Source organism: Fukomys damarensis, unplaced genomic scaffold (genome assembly GCF_012274545.1).
Source record: "Fukomys damarensis isolate Sample0158 unplaced genomic scaffold, DMR_v1.0_HiC HiC_scaffold_39, whole genome shotgun sequence".
NCBI lineage: Eukaryota > Metazoa > Chordata > Mammalia > Rodentia > Bathyergidae > Fukomys > Fukomys damarensis.
Window position 1 is genome coordinate 96,161,479 of NW_022900951.1, and position 6,841 is coordinate 96,168,319.

A 6,841-nucleotide genomic window follows, 5' to 3' on the forward strand; every position below is an offset into this window, starting at 1 on the left:
TCCCTCCGTGGGCCCTGGCCAAACCGATTGCCTCCCCTCGCGGGCTCCACCCACCTCGCTGCCATCTCTGGACTTGCCCGCAGGACCAATGGCAACAATGGACTAGTCCCGCCCCTTCGATTTCCCCAGGGCCAATCGCTTTCTCCTGGGGAACCATTCAAGAAACCCCGCCCCTCTTGCGCTGCAAAGCCCAGAGCCAAAGTTTAACGGGTTGCGCGGTTGCTCCTGACAACTCCGAGGCTCTACACAGGCTAGCCCCTCTCCGCACCCACAAAATTACACTGATCTAGAGGCTGCAACGTACCTGGTGTGCCGACCCCACCACGTTTGTGGAGAAAAAGTGCATTTAAAAAGAGAATGAGAGAGGTACTATTGTCCACCTCATCTCTGAGGCAACACTACTGAGAAATGGCCACCCACTCAGCCAGGTCCTCCGCATAACAAGGTCAGCAAGAACATCAAAGATCATCGATTGACTTCACCCACGCGCTGGTGTTGGTCGTCGTAGTTCGTTAGTTTTTGTTTTGTTGTGGTTGTTTGTCCCATGTACAGGAGCCCTGCCCTCCTAGGACGGTTTTCTCATGGACAGCTTCCAGGACCAGGTGCTCATTGGCTCTGCAGGACGCTGCATGAGCCCCTGGCCTCCTGGCTTGAGGTTGAGTGACACTGAACCCTAGTAACTTCTGCTCCTTTGAGATCAAGCAAACCCACCCTTGTCCATCCTCCTCCATGGTGGTCCAACAATTTGAAGACAGTTCTGACTCACTGTTCCTTCGGGCTGTGTTGCTCCAGGGACATAAATTCAAGCCCCCCCCCCGAACTGAAGCCAATTCCTGTATATCTGTTCAAAGTAGAAGTTGAGGACTGAGTCTGCCCTTCTCTTTGCCCCACCCCAGGGTGCAGTCCCTTCTGTACAGAGCAGACCAGGGTAGACAGATCCCCTGTCTGATTCATTTTTCAGCTTGACCTCCTCAACGTGGCATTTGCTTTCTTGGCGGCCATATCACAAAACTGACACTTACTAGACTTGCTCTCAGCTCACCCTGGGGTATTTTTCACCAGCTGCTCTGACAAGGCTGTTTTCTAGTCCGTTGCATGGGGGTGGTGATTAATTTCACTCTCTTTTGTCAAGATCTCTTTGCTGCTCATTCTATAATAAAAAGATGTTCACCTCTGCTTGCTACCACTGCCTTTGCTCAGACCCTTTCCTGTTTGCACCCAAACTGCCAAGGAGGCCTCCCAACTGGTCACCTTCTCATCCATTTCACAGTCAGATCTCAAACACTAATATAATCATGACACTACGTCCTGACTTAAAAGCCCATCTCAGCTTCCAGTCCTTTTTGGCTCCCTCCCCTGACACCCCCCCCCATTGCTTTCAGGATAAGATCCAAAACCCATGGCATGTCATGTAAAACCCTGTGTGATCTGGTCTCCTCTAGACAGCCTCATTTTTTTTTATTGAGTTTATTGGTACATTTAGGGATACAGTACAGTTACATTCATTGTTGGGATCATGTACCTTTACATGGCAAGTCTTGATTCTCATTTTTTCCCCTTACCTCTGCCCTCCCTTCACCCCCTCCTCCCCTCCCCATCTACAAACACTTTATTTTCATCTTTTCATTCTCTCACATTTTTTTCTTTTCCCTTTTTGTTCTTCCCCTACGTATCACACCTTCCCTACACCTTTAGCTCCTTTCCTCCCATTTCTAAATGCCAGTAATCTTATTAGAATCTTATGCATTGTTGCAGAATATTCACACCAGGGAAACTATTTGGTATTTACACATGTGGGACTTATTTATTTCACTTAGGAGTATATCTTCAATATGTATCCATTTTCCTATGAATGAATCTATTCTCTCGCTCTTTATGGCTGAGTAATATTCCATTTTATAGAAAAACCACAACTTCTTTATCCAGTTTCCAACGGATGGGCAAATAGGTTGTTTCCAAGATTTAGCTATTACAAACTGTGCCGCTATAAACATGGGTGCGCATACTTCTCTGTGATATGATTCTTTTAGTTCTCTTGGAAAGATACCCAACAGAGGGATGGCTGGGTCAAATGGCACCTCCAGTCCAAGCTCTTTGAGGTATCTCCATATTGATTTCCATAGTGGTTGCACTAGTCTGCACTCCCACCAACAATGGAGGAGGGTTCCTTTCTCCCCACAACCCCGCCAACATTTGTTATTGTGTGATTTCTTGATAGCAGCCATTCTTTGTGGGGTGAGGTGGAATCTCAGTGTTGTTTTCATCTGCATCTCTCGAATGACCAGTGATGTGGAACATTTTTTCATATATTTTCTTGCTGCTTTTACTTCTTTGTATGAGAAATGTCTGTTCATTTCGGATGCCCATTTTTGGATCGGGTCTTTATATTTGGGGGGACTGATTGTTTTGAGTTCTTTATATATCCTTGATAATAGTCCTTTGTCTGAGGTACAGCTGGTAAAAATTTTTTCCCACATTGTAGATTGTCTCTTAGTTCTGCTAATGGTTTCTTTTGAAGTACAGAAGCTTTTTAGTAAGATGAGATCCCAGTTGTTGATTCTTTCTGCTAGTTCCCGTGCTACTGAGGATTTGTTCATAAAGTCTTTTCCTATACCAATGTCTTCCAGAGTTCTGCCTAACTTACCTTCCAGCAAGTTTAATGTTTCTGTTTTAATATTTAGATCTTTAATCCATTTGGATTTTAATTTAGTGCATGGCGAAAGATAAGGGTCTAATTTTAATCTGTGGCAGGTTGATATCCAGTTTTTCCAACACCATTTATTAAAGAGGCTATCTTTCCTCCACTGAGGATGGGTAGACAGCCTCATTTTTAGCTATTCCCCCTCCATGACAGAGCATCCTTGACATCAGGAAAATTGAACTTCCTGTTGTTTCTCAAATGAGCGATGGTCTCAGGTGCTACCGTGCTCTTTATACAGTCTAGAACAACTTTCTCCCTATCCTCCTATACCTGACCTACAACACACTGACATATTTTATTCATTCATTGGACAAATGCCAAGCACATCCACTATGTGTGAAGTGCTGGGGGCATAAAATGGGTAAGATTTAGATTTTGTTATTCCCAGGCCCAAAACATGCAATACATTTTTGTGTTTTGATCCCTCCATCAGGTGTTCCCATATAGGGTATGATGATGCCATTTCTGTCCACACTGACACATAAATATCAAAGCAGCTAATTGGTGGGTTCTGGGGGTGCTGGGAATCAAGCCAGAGCTTCATACATGCCCAGTAGGTGTGTGTTTTACCACTGAGCTACATCCCTGCTCAAGGTAGCCAATTAGAATGATTGGTTTGGACTTCAGATTCATCTAAATAAAGAAACTAAAACTGAGATCTTCTCCCTCACTGAATATCATTAAATATTTATTCCACTAGTATTAATAATATTCCATTAAGTTTGGTAATTTGAAGGCTATAAATTATGGTTCTTTTTTTGTTTTTCATATTCAGTTCAACTGAAAACAAACCCCAACTTGTTGAATTGTCCTGTGCGTGCTTGTGCTGATATGTGTTGGATTCTTTTTCCTTTCTGTTTTTCATTCTTAAGATCAGTTAAGCAATTTGTAATATATTAATAGATGTCAGTGTTTCTAGGTCTGAAGAGAGAGAAAAGGAATGGGAGTGTATGTTGTAAAAATGAACCAATTGCAATCACACAATTACAGAACTTCAGTGTCAAAAGGGATTTTTAAATTACTTTTTTTCAACCCCACCCTGGATGCATGAACTGTGTGGTGCATGGGCAGTTTTTCCAGCTCCTTACAAAATTCTTAGCTCCCTGTCCTCTCAAAATATGTTGTACTCTTACTGAGATAACATGTCTGTCCACTGCTGAGTTTGCCACATCTGGAGTAATTCGAGAGGCAGCTCTAATACTTCTCTAGCTTTTTCCCTTCATTGCTCAATGGGTCCCGAAGACCTCTTTCCAAACTCAAATCTCACATGGAAGAATCACCTGTCAACATTTCCTAGTTGTTAACATCTAGCATAAGGAAAGCAGATGGCTTCATGAAAAAAAATAAAATTTAAAGGTACTTGTATCAAATTGAAATTTTCAAAACGTTTTTACTTCTTTTGTCATATTTGATCCTCATAATAACCTGATTAAATATCTTTATTTCTTTTTCATAGGGGAGGGAGCAAAATCATGTAAGTTAAACCATTCCTTGGGGTATTTAAATTTTAGTTCTGCCAGCAACCTTGGGCAAGTGACTGTGCCACTCTAGGACTCAGTGTCCCTATCAATAAAACAAGGTGAGATGCTTTGTAGAGATCTTTTCAGCTTTGTCTGTAACCCCATCACTCCTGCTTGCTGACATTGGGGAATGGGGGTGAGGGGTTAATGGTGATAAGGAATCATTTTGGCACTAGAAGTACAGTACTTTTCGGAAAGGATAAGCTCTGGTGGGATTTCAAAGCAGACAGCATGAGAGCAGTGAACACAAGAAGGAAGAAAGTACAAGAATCCTAGAAAAGAAGCTTGATACTGCAAACTCACTGCTCCCTAGGTCTATAATACAATAGCTTCAATTCAAATTTTGAACTAAAAATTCCAAGTCATTTGCTTTAATGATTAAAGAGCCTCCTATGCAAACAGTAATGAAAGGTTGCTTTGGCAAACTATGTGATCATATTTAGAGAATAATTAAAACAATAAATTATATTTGTAAAAGTCTGTTTTATGCCCCATGCTTACTCCATATAGTAAAGAAGGGAGATAAAAAACCAAAGCCAATGGAGGTCATTTGGAAGAAACACAACAGGGGAAGCCATGCTTTCTAATAATTTATAGAAGTCCCCAGGCAGTATGCTTTTCTCCCCCATTCACTCATTTACTAGGAGAATGGGAGGAACACTGAGATACAGCCAACCTAACGGCTTTGTATTGGCTTAAATTTACTAAGAAAAAAAGGCTTTATGCTTGATATAAAAGGAATTTAAGAAGCCAGGTGAGAAGTGGTGATCTTTAAACTGGTTGCACAAGAAACTGAAAGCTAATCCCTAAAATGATAAGCTTACTTAATAGTCTGTTCCTTATAGAGTAATTAAAACACATTTAATTATAGTACAGTCAGTTCATGTCATACATATTTAATCACTCTTTTAGTAAGTGGCTCTAAGATAATAAATAATACTAACCTACTTCGTTGAGTTCTTACAAGGATTGAGTTTTAGGGGGGTGATTCAAATGGAGTCCCACTATGTAGTTCAGGCTGGTCTTGAACTCACTGTGCAGCCCAGGCTGGCCACAGACTTGCAATGATCCTCCTGCCTCAGCCTCCCAAGTGCTTACATTACAGGTATATACCACTATGCCCAGCTAATTAATCGATTTTAAAGGATTTCAAAAGTTTTCTAAAACCTTGGGCTAGGAATCTGGAAACTTTAGTCCAAGCCCTGCCTTTAGTAGCTGTGTGGCCTATGGTGATTTTTTTTAACTTCTCTAAGCTCAGTCTCTATACCTGTAAAATGGAAGATAATTGGGCCAAACAATCTCTATACATTGAGTAACATTCTAAAATTCTAGGATTCACCATCATTGTATATATTTTTAATAGCTTAAAATTGCAATAATTTACTTTTGGGTTCCCTGAAAGCTGATTACAGGAAATTTTTCCCAATGCCAGGCTGTTCCCAGACAGCTGCTTCCTCATACTGACCCCGACAAAGCTCCTCAAATACAAACAGCACAGAGCCTGGATGGTGGTGCATGCATATGATTATAGCACTCTGGGACGCTGAAGGATCACAAGTTGAAGCCCCGGGCAACTTCCTGTAATATGATAATTTTAACTCTTTGGGGAAACTACCTAGAAGACAGATAGCCAAGTCAAATGGAATTACTATTTTTTAGTTTTCTTAAAGAATCTCCACACTGATTTCTATATGATTTTACTAGTTTACAGTCCCACCAACAATGTAGAAGGATTCCTTTTCCCCTACATCTTTGCCAGTATTCGTTATTATTGTATTTTTTATGACAGTCATTATTTCTGGAGTAAGATGGTATAGATTTAATTTACATTTCTCTGATGGCCAACAATGATGAGCATTTTTTTCATGTATTTATTGGCCACTTAAACTTCCTCTTCTGAGAAGTGTGTACTCATTTCAGTTGTCCATTTTTTTATTGGGTCTTACATTTTGGGAGGTCTAATTTTTTTTAGTTTTTTATATATTCTAAATATTAGTCCTCGGTCTGAAGAATAGCTGGCAAAAATTTTTGCAATTCTGCAGGTTGTCTCTTCTCTCTGTTGTTGTTCTCTTTGCTCTGCAGAAACTTTTAAATTTGATATGATTCCATTTATTGACTCTTGGTACTGATTTTTGGGCCACTGGAGTTCTGTTCAGAAAGTCTTTGCCTACACCTATGCATAGGTTTTACCTATTTCAGTTTCCAGCGGATTAAGAGTTTCAGTTTTAACATTTACATCTTTCATCCATTTTGATTTTAGTTTACTACATGATGAGACACATGAGTCTAGACTCAGTCTTCTAAATATTGGCTATTCAGTTTTCTAGCACCAGTTATTAAAGAGTCTATTTTTCATTCAGTGTATGTTTTTGGCTCCTTTGTCAAAGATCAAATTATTTTTGTGTGCCAGGAGTTGTTTATACTTCTTCTATTCTGTTCCATCGATCCATATGCCTGTTTTTGTGACAGTGCCATGCTGTTTTAATCACTGTAGCTTTATAGTACAACTTCAAGTCTGGGATTGTGATGCCACCTGCTTTGCTTTTGCTTCCTAGAACTGCTTTTGCTATTCTGGGTCTCCTCCAATTCCACATGAATTTTAGGATTGTTTTATATAGCT